Genomic DNA, 15,330 nt, shown 5'->3' with positions numbered 1-15,330 from the left:
AATCTTTGAAGAGGCTGAAAAACTCACACTTAAACATTTAGTTCCGGGCTCACATCACAGACCTCATAACAACTGATTCATTCAGGACCCTTCCTGTTTCTGCATCTTTCACTCCATACTGTTGAGCTGCTGCTGCTAATTGACAACACATTCAGAGCGCCTCACACTCTCTGTTTCACTCTGCCTCTGTCCCTGTAGATTTGTTTCGATTAGGGAGCTGCCTGTGCAAGCCTCAAATGGGATGAATGAGTGTTTGTGTGGGTCAGCTGAATGGATACAAGGGCCTTTGTGTGCCTGAGTGAATGTCACTGCTTTTGAACTGAAAAACTTTGATTCCTCCTGCATTGATCAAAAATGTGTTTTCAAAAGTGCTACATTTTAATGGCCCTAAAATGCTTTATTTAATGGTTCTGTTGGGGTTATTGTAAATAATTTAGTAAAAGGGGGTAAGACCCCTCAGACATTTGGTTACTCCTGTATACAGTGAAAACATACTCAGACACATACAGATCATACAGATCTCTACGTTTTTATTTTATTTATTTATTTATTTTTTATTACATTTCTCACAATAAGGTCCAGATTAGAGATCATTGTGGGCTAACAACTGGGTTGGTGATGCAGTCATTAATGAAAACTCAAGACAAAAGCCTGAATGAGTTTGACAACCAAACTGTTGTAGTTTACAATGTTGTCCATGCTGGCAACATCCATGGATGGAGGTGTTATGTTTTCAGGTAGTCTGTTGTCCCATTCTTGTGAGCATGATATCTCAGGAAGGCTTCGGGGGAACTTTTTCAAATATGGCACAACTGATTAGATTTTGGTGGCCAAAGGTCAGAAGTCAAGGTTACTGCGACCTCATGTCCGTCCCATTCTTGCGAATGTAATATGTCAGGAAAGCCTGGAGGGATTTCCATGGAATTTGGTGGTTTAAGGTCAAAGTTCAAGGTCATTATGACCACAAAAAACATGTTTTTGGCCAAGTTTAACACAACTGTCTAATAGGATAAAATGGTGAAGCAATTAAATTTTATATCCAGAAGGTTAAACGTTAACTCAACTGTGACATCATATCATCATATTTCCTGCAACTTGACTGGTTGGCAGAGGCATATAACTGCAAGGTATTTAATGTACAGAAAAACCAAGAAGAAATGAAAATTTTAAATTGTATTTTAGGCACATTCATTAAATACTTAAAAAAAAAAAAGTAGATAAAAAGATCAGTGAAAAAATGAAAGTGAAACTCATATAGGCGGCAGTGTTTAGCACTATCGCCTCGAGTCCTGATCTACTTTTCTATGTGGAGTTTACATGTTCTCCCTGTGCCTGCGTGGGTTCTCTTCAGGTATTCCAGCTTCCTCCCACCATCCAAGGGCATGCAGGTTAGGTTAACTGGTGACTCTAAATTTCCCATAGGTGTGAATGTGAGTGTGGATGGTTGTTTGTCTGTACGTGTTGGCCCTGTGATGGACTGGCAATCTGTCCAGGGTGTACCCCATCTCTCACCCAGTGTCAGCAAGGATAGGCTCCAGCCTCCCCGCCACCCTTAACGGATAAGCGGTATATAGAATTGATGAGTGAATGAATGAATGAATGAAAACTCAGATACATTCCATTTTTTACAAATTTGTGCCTGCATGTCTGCCAATTAAAAAAAAAAAAAAAGCTCTTTGCGCTTGTGTTTGTGATGAGATGATGTGGTCTGAGCCGGGTGAAATGCAAGCAGAAATTAATGCCAAAACAAGCACCACATCCAGTCATGGTGCAATCACATTTCTTTGGAACCACAAGGAGTAAGTGTAAAAAAATGGACTATGGTCAACAAAACCAGCATTACTGTTTTCTTTCCACAATTATGACATTAGAGGTCAAAGAGTGTACAAATGCTGCGTGCAGGCTGATTAAAGCTCCAGATTCTGTCCCCATGTTCTGTCAGGTCCAGTGGTGAAGGAAATGTTCTGATTCTTAGACTGAAAGACTGCAGTAAAGTCCTGCATTTCTAACATTACTTATGTAAAAGTAAAAAGTAAATGGCTCCTGTGAGTATTACACTGATACATATATTTTATTTTTGGGTTAATGTCACTGACGCATTAATGTGTAAGAAGCATTATACTATTGTAGCAGGTTGAAGAGGATCTCATTACTAACTATTTACACTGTTGGGCCAATAACATATTAGCATCATACTTCATATACTCAATTTTTTGTTCACATAAAATCTAAAGTATTTTTGAGAAAGCAGTGTGAACATATTTTGTGTTTTTAAACCTGGTAGTGCAATGAGGTCATGACTGAGGATACACTGTTTTACAGAAAGTAGCAGCTTTCCAGGAAGTTCAAGTGCTGATTTTAAGGGACCATGTACAACAATGCGCCAAATCCCAATTCTTATCTTAGCCCTAACCTGAATATAGATTATAGTCTTAAACTTAAACACCAAATCTACCATAATTCTTAATCCACAAACAACCTGATAGAGAAGAGAGGACTGTCCAAAATGTCCTCACCTTTCAAAGATGTCTTCATTATTAAGGCCAAAAACTTGGTCCTCAGAAAGACACAAGGGCAAGAGTGGTATGCACACACACACACACACACACACACACACACACACACACACACACACACACACACACACACACACACACACACACACAAACTTGTCTGTAGGACAGTGATTTACTGTGCTCCACAGCTGACTTTTTCTTTGAGACAGTCTCCTTTACCTTTTCAGTCAAAACTAAATATTTAAACTCTCAATATTGAATGTTCATTCAAATCAGTGATTTGTGACTTTACTGTTCTTGTGCATCCATTTTACTGAGCACAGATGTAAACCCCATTCATCAGCAGGGTCAACTATGTGAAAAGTGCTTGATTTATGTCACCTGGCCCATCAGAATTGGTTTAACAGTTCAAAAAGAAGCTGTAATGGCCCTGTGATTTAGTAAGCTGCAGTAAAGTGAGTGCAACTCAAGTATTTAAAATATTTCAACCCTGACATTGTGTGAATGGATGAAAATAAGGGCTTTCAGCACCTTTCACTTCCACCACTTCATACCTCTGCCCTGCAGCCTTGAAAGACAAAGTGAATTAGGCTCTGATAACTGCAGCTTTACAGGTATCACGTTTGTGTATTAATGTGTGTATGTGAATGAGTGTGTAGCTCTAGGGTCCACAGCATTATGTCATATAATACTTTGGCTAACAGAAGTAACATATTGTGCACTTGCCTGTGTGTCTGTGTGAGTGTATTTGCACTATTTGCGCATGTGAGGTGTGTGTGTATGTGTGTGTTCCAGCTGTCATTTAATCTATCCATCCTCAGGTTGCTCCACTCCCACCCTATGCGTCCACTCTGCCTCTCACAGACCAATCACATTCCACATTCCTCCACCTTCCCAGGATCCTAGGGACCCAGGGTGCACGGCTGCAGGGTGTTACCATGGCACCAAGGTGATGGGGTCACCCGCCTTTGGTACTTGAGTGATTAGATGAGACCTGATGGGGTAAAATAGGAGGGGATAAAGAGAGAGGAAGAGAGAGGGAGGGAGGAAGAGCATTAAGACACTCTCCATTGAAACATGTATATGTTTGAGAATTCACACGTGTACGTTTTTATACTTTTATAATTATGAGAACCCTCATTGACAGAATGAGTTTCCTAACATGAGTGGCTCTGTGGCTTCCATCATCCTCTGGGTTTGTCCCAGAGTTTCCTCTTTACCACCACAGGGAACTTATCAGGGTCATCCTGATCATATGCTGAACCACCTCAGCTAACACAAAAAAGCAGCAGCTCTACTCTGAGGAGCCTCTAGATATCAAAGCTCCTCACTTTGTCTTAACACATTGCTAAATATGTTTTGGGCTGAAGCCCCGGAAAAAGTTATAGGATCAGAAAAAAGTTGACAGACTACATAAATCTTTTCAGTTTTTCCTCCTCCTTGTTCCATCCAATTCTGCTAAAAGCTTCTAGTCTTTGATGTTTCTATTTATCCTCATTTATCTCTTGTCAGACATGGGTGGTGAAGCCTGCCTGTGTCTTTTGTTTGTGTTGTGTTTTGTTTGTTATATGACCCATTTTAATTTTTGTACTGATAGGATTTTATAGCCTCATCGTACATATTTAATGTCTGGAAACCGTGCAATAGCTTCATCTGCTTCTGCATCTGCCTCTCATCTCTCTCATTGTCTCTCTTCTTCCTGTTTGTATTTTTTCTCTCCACATCCTTTTTTCTCTGTAGATTTATAACAGAGGTCATGACAGAGCCCAACATGTGTTTCCATGTATTGGCTGTCATATGAAGCACATGCTAAGAATACGCTGCAGTGACCTTTCATTTATGATGCACCATCACCCTGTTTTCTCTCTCTCTCAGTCCACATATGCACAAATACACACGCTCGCTCACGCACATACACAAACACACACACACTGAGAAAAAGAGTGCAGACAGTCAAGTTGGAGATGAGAGCCAAAAATAATATAATATATAAAAGAACACATAAAGACACTGTTACACTGTTACAGACACACACACACACACACACACACTATTGCAGGTATGGGAAAGAACAAAACGTAAAATGTGCTATTTCTGAAGTGCTCTTATTAGTAAGAAAATTAAAAACTGAAATAAGTGACAATGACATTGGTGACATTGATAAATGAATATGTATTTTAAGGCTTTGGGTTGATCTTATAAACAGAAACAGGTAAAGGAACCCACAGTTCATATGTAAGTCAAATGCGCCCTAATGACATCTTCAATATATACATAAGGATAACAAAAAACAATGATGACTCTCAGGAAAACTGGGGGAGCAAGGATATGATGAATCTTTACATGAACACAGCTGTGTCAAAATGTACGTATATATTTTGTACTTAACTATACTGATTCCCTTTGTTGTGACGGGGTTCATTTCATCCAGATTTCATCACACGACTTAACACTGACAAACTGACCCACACGATTGTCTCATGGGGAGAGATGTAGCACACAGTCTTGCCAAGGACAGGAAACCCTGGAAAGAGCTCATTGTTAAGTTATGTCTCTGTCACTGAGGTGGAAAGTGGTGAAGGAAGACACATGTTGCACGATTTTCCTAAGCAATACAACTATACGGAGCGAGGTCTAATCAGATTTGAGACATGTCTAGCCTCCATTATGTGGTTGTGAACAAACTTTAGATAAAACCAGATGTGAATATTGAGTCATAGATGCTTATGTGGAAATTTTAAACCACAATAGCCTTGAAAGGTTGTCTGGGTTAATGATAATGTGATACTTTTGATCCTCAAAAAAAAAACTGTGCAACACAGCAGATCTGGAAGTGGTGGGTTAATCCTCCTGTTCAAGTGCAGGACTGTCTGACCAATCATCATTATCACTCAGTAAAAAGTAATGAGGGAGTTGTTGGACTGCATTTATCCACAGGATTATTTTATTATTTGTTGAAATTATGTAACTCTCATTGCTCTATCTCCATGAATGCGTCATTACTTGTTGTCTCATCAGTGATTAGTTGGGAGGGTTGATATCATTTTCATTCTTGTGCATTCAGTGGAGAGACTGATCTGGGTTCCATTAGTTTGGCACAGGGGGCTGGAATCTATGATCGTAATATTCTGTCTTTTATGTGCAGTCAAGAACCTTTTGCGGTGACATATTGCTCTCAAGTTAATTTGTACTTAATATCAAAACAATTTTTGGCTTTTGATTAGACATTATGTGATTGCAACACCAAAGGGTTACATTACATACATAAATTATATTTGACTCCACACAGAGAGACTATATCACCCCCATGGGGAAGACTTGGTTTCACCAAAAGAGGAGGAATACGGTAATTTCAAAGTTATCTTAATTACGTGAGGTATCTTCAAAGCCACTTGTACATCAGTTGGGTTTTGCTCAGAATTGGGACCTGACTGGCAGCTTTAATGTTGGAGGACAGGACTGTTGGAGTGTTGCATATACTCACAGATGCAAAGCTAGGTGTTGATTGTCTGTCTGTCTTGGTTTCTATGTCCACATGTTTTAAATACAGCTGTGGTGAGCGTTGAACACCTTGACAAAACTTAGCAACATAAAGTTATATAACTACTTATCTCTACTGTTGAGTAGTTAGTAATATAACATGATTATCACCTCAACAAGTAATAAGTAGTGTGTAATTGCCTGACACTGCTGGTGACATGAGGGCTTGTACCCAAGTTTGAGCTTTACTCCAACTCTCTGCTTCACTCAAACATGATATGTGTATGATCTTGAACTGTAATCACCCTTTGTTGATGTCAAAATGAGCTACTCTCATTTGGCCCATGTCTGCCTCCGGGGACAATGACGTTCCAAAGCCAAGTCAAAACAGAGACTGCGCAAACTTGAGTCGGTGTCAACAGCGAAACCCAAATAGTGGGTGGACAGTTCAAAAGTGGTTTTAAACTTGATATCTAACAGCAATTTTGTGGAGACAGTGCATGTTGTGATTCTGATGCAATTCTTTGAGCTTATTTGTGTTAGCCTTTGGTCCAAAACACGAGTCAAGAGCACATAAAATATCAGAGACTGGACCAAAATAAATGTGATGGAAGACAAAGAAAAAGCCACAACATCTAGATGTGGTCTTTACATGTTGGATCAGTGTCAGAGTCTCATATCATGCATTCAGTCTTGGTTATCTGTCTCATTTCCCCTGATATCAACTTATTTACATGACCACATATTGTAGAGTCACAGTCAGGACATGTGTGTATGATGTGAGCAATCGGTACTTTGTGTATGTGCGTTTCCTGCAGGTCACTTACATCAGACTTAACAATTACAGTATCTTTCCTTAGCCACTGCTCTGCATTGTGGAGATTCCCTCCTTCCTTCTTTTCCCCTCTTTCTCTCCCACACACATGTAGGCTAGTGTTGATTGCCCGTGTCCAAACACAGCATGCACGATGAGGGTCGCCTGCAGCCTGCAGGTAAAGTGTAATTGGTTCCAGATTTTGTGTGTGTGTGTGTGTGTGTGTGTGTGCATGTTGGCGTCTTTGTTTTCTGGTCAAAAGTGCAACAACAAATCACTGAATTAACACAGGATTTAATGGTTATAATGGAGGCAGATAGTTCCCCTCATTTTTCCTTTCACATTTTCCTCCTTTTCTTTGACCATTCTTCCCAGTTTTATTTTGTTCTACCTCTTTTCCAATCTACCTTCTATTCCCTCATGCCCTCTGAGCAACAAGTTGTAATATTTATTACTGTATATTATTCCCTCCATGCTTTCTTTCTATCTACAAGCACGTGGAGGATTTCTTTCTACACTGTTACACACTGTTTCTTCCTTACAGCCACTATGCTCACTTTGCTAAATGTGACCCGTCGCGTAGTCAAACCAGAAAACCTTAACTGTGTTAATCTCACATGCTGGACCATATATTTAAATTCCAAAGCTGTCACTTGGGGAATCATATTTGACTTGACCCAGACTTCAAACTGACCTTCGTTCCTTCTGTTAAACTGTGACCTTGGGGCCTGTGGATACACACGTGTCAAAACAACATTTATCACCCCTGAAACAGCTGCTATTCCCCGAGTGCTGTCCTCATTTAATTTCATCCCTCCCTTTGCCTTCATCTGCTCTCTCTTCCCTTGTGGATTTTTTTCTTTTCAGCCCATTTCACCCACTGCTTCTTTCTTTTGCCTTCCTCTCCCTTCCCTTCATTTCAAGGAAAACCAAAGAACACTCTTGATTATTATGGATACTATGGATTTTTTTATTGCAGTCATCTGTATTTCCACTCCCCTCCCATCATCTTCATCTTTTTCACTTCTCCTGATCATCTCTCCCTGCCTCCTTTCTCCACACTCTGCACAGTGCTGTTCTTGTTTCCATGTTTCCTTCTTTCTGTCATATTCTCCTTCTTTTTCTGTTTTGTTTCACTGTTCCTCCCTTCTCCTCCTCTGCTGTGGAAAGATGGATCATGGGGTGATAAATCAGAAGAAGTGAAGCAGTGTGGAAGAACAGCGCTGAGGGTCAGTGCCTTGGGAGCCCTGCTTTGTATAACTCCCACCGGGACTTCCAGATTCAGTATGCCATCAATGGTACTCTGTCTTCTTTGTCTTTTATTCTGTCTCTCCCGATCCTTCATATTTAATAACTTTATTAACATGACAGCTGTAGCTTCAGCTGAAGACCAGTTTCTTGGAAAAGGATGGTTTGATTAAATTATACAGATTTGTAGGATAAAGATTTTTGTTCAGATTCTCTTCATCCCTGCAAGAATTTGACAGAGAGTGAAATGTAGGATGAGGCCAAAGTCAACATCAGCTCATGTCAAGCACAAAATTTTGGGAGCACAAAATGTTGTGCTCATCTAAAAATGACTTCAGCTAGCAGTAAACGATTTTCTCCAGAATCTTAGTTTAGAGATTGGCCTAAAGTACAGAAGAGTCTAAGCCAGGCTTTTTAATCAGTGGTGTCACCACTGCCTGCTTAAGACTCACAAGAACAATTCCATTTGCTAGGCTGCCATTTATAATATTGAGCACATATGGTGCCATGGTGGAAAAAATGAGGTGGGATTGGATTGTTAGGAGACCTAGCAGGCTTCATATGACCAACTATATCTTTTAAAGAGGACAGACTGACAAGCTCAAACTGATCAAAAACAGCAGAGCATGTGAAAGAGATGGAGGACTAATGAGGGCCCTAATGCTTATTTATTAACCTTATTAATGAAAAAGTTAAAAAAAAAAGTTTTCACACACTTCAGTTGAGTTATCCAGGCTGGTTGATTGTGGGGCATTAAGAACAGAGTTAACAGCAACAGGACATGAGGATTGTGACAGTTAGAGGCAATGATATCAGAAAAATGCATGGTTTTAGTGGCTTTCACAGTTCTCTGATAAAAATGCCAGCTGTCCCTCAACATCTGGAAGGACACCTGTAACTTGTCCTTCCTCCACTTTTTGGTCAGCTCTCCTGCACTCAGATGTCTCAGAGTCAGATGTAAAAAGTCTTTGGCAGCTTTTTTTTTTGCAGCTATTAAAAGTCAGCAATATTTAGGCATTATTCCTGCCAGCAGATTACATGGAGTTAGATGAAAGAAAGCTGTATGGACACTCTAAACTATGTAAACCATACAAGTTAAAAAAAGCACTGCTGAGGCTACGACAAGCAATGTAGCAAGAAATGGACTAGTTAGCCTGTCTAAACTCCTCATTTCAAAATTGAGCCAGAAAATATAATATATTACAGAAAAAGGGGGCATGGTGAAGCTGCAGCAATGTCAGATTTTGTAGTTGTACATAAATATCCCAAATTATGAATATCGACCATTACCGTACAGTGAATGCAACAGGAAAATATGTGAAAATGCATATGACATAGGAGTGACTCTGTTCACTGAACAGGACTACAAATCAGCTTTGTCATAAAAATGTAAAAATGTAAAAAGATACAACTTTGAAGAGACAAACACAATAAAGAAAAATGGCAGCTACAAGGCCATCAGAACGGGCAAAAGTTCCATGAAGTTAAAATGGATCCATCGTCAGATATGACTTTTGTAGATTAGACATCTTACAGGGCACAAGTCACTCAAAAAGTGACTGTGCTGCTGCTCATGTCAGGAATAGTGAAGAGAACATCAGACATTTAAAGACATTCAAATCAGTGCAGGCTCTCAAAAACTCTGACAAAATCTTGAAGTTATTTAAAAGTGTTTGAATGAAGTGGTGAACAAGAGGTGAACTTACTGAATGATAGATTAAGACATGTACAGTAAATCAATTAATCAATCAATCAATCAATTAAATTCTGCCTATATAACATTTATTGATATAATAACTCACAATACTTAAATCACAGATAATATAAGTTGACCGGCACAAAACCTCTGGAAACAAAAGAATTATGGGGCAGCAGCAGCAGGTTCATATGTCCAACATGAGTTCTCTGCCTCTAGGGGTATAAATCAGCTAAACTAATCACTGATTCGGTATGCAGGACTAAAATCCCACAAAACGGTTTCCAAACCTTTTACAAGTCCCCCCCCAGGACAGACCAACATACCCAGGGAAGGATTATCATGTTTCTGAAAGTGTGATTGATGTTCAAAATGTTAAAACATACACCGCAAATCACTCCCATTCACTGTCTGACACACCTGCAGGCTTAATGCAGCAGTGGGTGCTGCAGACAGAGAGTGTGTGTGTCTACAGTGTACAGTACAGTATATGCCTGGAAGGTACAAGTCAGGTATTTTCATTTATGTCTAAAGAAAGGGAAAACATATAGAGTCCAACTCTTCTGTGCAGGACAGTGATGGAAAGATTACAGTGAATAGCTTTTCTGTTTTTGTGTAAATTCAAAACCTCAGTAGAATCTACCAGGCTTATAAAAAGAGCTGTGAGACTATCCTGCTCCTCTTGAACACAAATAAACACTAGGGGAGGTTTCTGCCCTTCTGCTGTGTTGTATATATAAAATGCTGGTAAGAGCTTAAAGGCAAATACCAGCTGAACTCAGAAAGGCACATACCAGCTTTGAAATTTGTTATTCCTGGGTCTCTGGGACAGGCCATTCAGCCTCTGTGAACGTGAACTACTCTCTTCCAAAGCCACAAGCCACAGGAGAGGAGGGAAAAACGTAATGTCATTAAGATGTATAACCTGGAGCTGCTCTGCTGATACTAAATGGGAGAGTGGCTGTGGGAAATACTTGATTTATCGTTATATTCCTTGGAGCTTTTGACTCAACTGAATATAAAAATCGGTGGCATCAATATGGATCCTCAGAAATTTATCCTGAAACCCTACAGAATCCATCTGTTCACTGAGTAAATCTATAGAAATGTGATTTGTGTGAGTAGGAAGTGTACATAAGCATTAGTGAACTTGTGAACTAGTATTAAGAGAAACACCTGCATCATATTGTATGTTATGAATGTTATGAAATGTGAAATACATGGAATACATTTACACATTGGGAATAGTGATGCAGACTTAGCCAACATGGAATAAACAGAAAATATGGATCTAGATGAAATGATAAAATTACGGGCTACCTTAGCAGAAGTATTTGCTTTAGGACCACATTATTACAATGGACAGCAGATAGCTTGATAGATAGTTTTGTTGCAGTAGTGTGCTATAACTATTTCACAAAATTAACTCAGGACAAATACGTTGACAGTGATTTTACTCATCATCTGCCATTTTGAAAAATACTGAAGGAAATCTTTAGTTCCATTAGCAGTGGAAGAACCAACCTCATCCATGTCATTTCCTGCACAATTTTTGTCACACAACCTAAAAGTGTAGACGTCAGAATGGTAAAAAAAAAACAACAAAAAAACAACAACAACAAAAAAACTTCTTTATCATTATTATTGGATTATTGAATGTGTGCATAATGTATGTGTGCATAATGTATAATAAAAATGTATGGATGGCTGTAAAAGTGTTTGTGTGTGAAATTCCCCAATCATGGGATCATTTGTATGTTCTAAACTGTTGCCCTGTCAGTCTAAGCAGAGTGGAAGGCTCAGTGAAAGTAGTTTTTATCTGGATTTTTCCTTTTAAGTCCAGCCATGGGAAACCGTATTGTGACAACAGACTCCCTGCTGAGCGCACCAAATCACAGGGCTCTGTTCCAACTATTGTATGTGTGTGTTAGCATGTGCAAGTGTGTTTTGCTATGTGTGTACTTCTCCTCGTCTGCGTGCATGTGTGCAGTTCACACACACACACACACACACTGGTCTGGATCATTTTTAGCATGCATTCCTGTGGTGATCTGTGTATCAGCTGCAGGTTCGAACAAGAATACAGGATGAGAATTGGTTTGGATCATCAGAGGCTACTGTGATATTTAATCTTCATAACACACAGTGTGTCTGTCTGTGTGTGTGTGTGTGTGTGTGTATGTGTGTGTGTGTGTGTTTGTGTGTGTATGTGTGTGTGTGTGTTTGTAGGCTTGACGGATTGCCTCTTGGCAGAGAGATTTGTCACTCAGCAGGGGAGAGCATGGTTAAAACACACACACACACACAGAAACTGAACAAAGTTGGGTTCAGTCCTGGAGGTGATGCGAGAGAGGGGGATGATGTGCTGCAGGTTATGATGGGACCCCCTCTAAGAGCGTGTGGATGTATTTGTAACATGACGTGAATGGATGAGTGTCTGTGAATGTATTTACTGAATGTGTGAATTCTTGTTTTTACATATTAGAATATGTGTGTATGTGGTTATGTGTATGTACACTTGTTTTTATGTTTGCATGGACAAATTTTTTAACTGGAGACCACTGTAGTGAGGACATCTTGGCCAGCCTTCACCACCTCAAAGGGCTGTTTGAGAGTTAAGACTTGGTTTTAGGGTTTTGATTAGATTTAGAATTTGGGTTTAGACCAACATATGCGAGTGTGTGTATGTAGCTTGTAATGTGTAGTGACAGTAGTGTATGGTAGAGTGATGGGGGTGTAATGCTTGTTGTCACACTGCTGAACATGTAAGGAATCCTCCTCGTGGGCAAAGTTGCAGATGGACACACACACACACACGCACACACACACACCACAAGAGAAAGTCTTTGACTGGTGAGAATTTGTGTGTCCATATCAATGCAGTAATGGTTACCAACATACCTCTACTATTACTGCTATATTATGTTCAAAACTGTGGTGACAACCCATTGGTTGCAGTTGACTTGTTGATCTTTTTAGAGTTTGAAGTTGATCCCGAGACATCGTTGAAAGGTATCTGTTCATTTTCACCACTGAGAAACCTCTCCATGGACTTGTTTCACCTGGCACAAGGTAAATCACATAGAGACTTTTACTGCGAAACAACAACTGCAAATGCAGGGTCAGCATGCATCACTGCTACTGTTTACTATAGGTTCTTGTAAAGAAAAAGTGTTTTTAAGCTTTTTTTCCTCAGAAGATCAGTTTTAAATATTGCAGTTTGGAAGTGCACAAGCAGTTTTACACACGTCTGAAGTTAGGATCTGTCAAACGATGAGCAAAATCAACTGTGTAAAGAGTGTAATTCATCTAAAATGACTTAACATTAGAGGAGTGTGGAAAATAAGGATAATGTTCATTGCAGTTCTTTAATAAACATGTATGGATTTCTGTGTGTTTGTGTAGGATCACACTTGTAGTGATGGAGATTATCATTCCTCTAAAGTTGGGGATTACCCCCGCTGACCCTTAAGTGAAGACACATCCATTATGGACAAGACACACACATTTGTAGGTCTGGGGATGTTTCCCCAGAAAGTTTATGTAGAGTCAGCCTGTGGTTAAACTCTGAAGTCAATCCAGAGGTATAAACACTCTTAAATCATCACATGATCTCATCAGCACATATGGATGCAAAGACACAAAGAAGAAATACACACACTCACAGAGATGTGAATACAATCAGGAGAAGTGTGTGTGTGAGAGAGAGGGAGAGAGAGTGAGAGAGAGAGGGAGAGTCCACGGTCTTATCATCACCTAAGCAGCCCAAAGGAATGACAGAGGGATCTGGGGCAGAGAGGGGTTAGGGGGGGTGAGGAGGGTTAGAAAGGAGGGGTCCAAAAAAGAGGAGAGAAGGTTAAGGCTATGTGGGGAGAGGAGAAGGAGAAGAAAATTAAGCTCGGGGGGATAATGGACAGAGGACTGCTGGGAGCCGGTTTAGGCTGTTGTAAACATCCAACAGGAAGAACAGGGATAAAATGAACCTTTAAACCAGTGTTCCTTTTATTGACCTGAAATCATATTGCATTATAGTAAGTCATGTAAAAAGGGTGCAGCAGTCATGGGAAATGAATATACAAGACCTCTGTGAGATCCACTTCAAAACTCTGGTAAATGTTCAACAGGATGAATGAGACAGAACAACACTAGCTTCACCCACAGCACAAAGAAAACTGCTGAAACTTGACAGGTTATTTTCCAGCTCCTTGTAACTCACTGTTTAAGTATCTAAACCAACAAAACCAAGTTATTTTACAAATCTGAGCCACTCCCCATACAGAAGCTAACTGTGCCCTATATCTGTACAGGAGGAAATGACAGAAAGCCAAAGTAAATGAGTAACTGGTGACAAAAATTCAGCATAAAGTGAATTGTATTTATCCTCATCACATGGTGGACCAATCTAGAGCTATAAAGCTGTAAAGCTATAAAACCAGTGGATATTGGACTCATATTTAACAGATGCCATAATGCTGTTTATGCTTGATGTTAATCAGTGTTATTTTGTATAAGCTTGATAAGTGCTGTTCATTGTTTTTTTAAGTTTTCTTATGCTTAAATTATTTTATACTGCTTCAAATCAAATAGTTTAATTCTTCTTATTGTCTTCTTCCTCTTTATCCTCTTCTTTTGCCACCTCTGCTTCCTAATCCTCCCTTTTTTTTCCTTCTCTCATCCTCCTCTTCCTCTCCCTCTTGTTTCACCTCATCCCCCTTCCTCTTCCATGTCACCATCCTCTTCCTCTCATTGATCCTCCTCCTCATGGTGCATTCCCTGATTTTGTTATAGTATCATAAAGGGCCATAAAATCAGCAATTGAACAAAAGAATGTGAAATTCAACATAGGTCGTAGTTCATATTTCAACCACAATAAGCTGGAGGGAAACCTTGTAGTTTGGGGTCACCGTTGGATCTGCAGCTGTAAAAATTTACATAATCATTGCAGCAAATAAGCAGATCAAGATCAACAGGAGATTCTCTGTGGCAATTCTGTTGCATAGAATTACTGAAAATGAACAAAATCACGTATAGGACAAATAATTATATGACAAGCAGTATTTACATTCCTCCAGACAGACTCAGATATCAGCAGAGTTAATTTGCGTTTTATTCATGGCCTGCGAGATGGGGGCTCATCAGAAGGCAGACATGTCGGTTGTCACTATTTAATCATTAATGACCGTCTCAGATCTGCTCCATTAGGAATTCAAAAAAAGAAAAAAAGAAAAAAAAAGACTTTTCCCTACTTATGTAAATGATGCCACGATTAATTCATATGTGTGTGTGCTGCCGTTTGAGAGAAAGGCAGGAAGGATTTTGGAAGAGAAAAGGGAGTCAGCTAAGAGGGGCATGGATGAAAACAGAAGGGGTGGGGGTAGGGGTGGGGGGTGAGAGAAAAGGAGGAAGAGAAAGGGAGGAGGAGGATAGAGAAAAGTGGGACGCTTTCCTAGAGGCCCCATGTCATGAGATTCTCATTATTTACCTCCATGGATACCAAGAGTCCTCCCACTGTCTTTATGCTCTCCTTTCTCATCCTTCTTCCCCCCTTCACCATTTGTCTTCTTACTTACTTCCTT

Source organism: Lates calcarifer, linkage group LG6, assembly GCF_001640805.2.
Source record: "Lates calcarifer isolate ASB-BC8 linkage group LG6, TLL_Latcal_v3, whole genome shotgun sequence".
NCBI lineage: Eukaryota > Metazoa > Chordata > Actinopteri > Centropomidae > Lates > Lates calcarifer.
The sequence above is the reverse complement of the archived record's forward strand: the minus strand, read 5'-3'. Positions refer to the sequence as shown.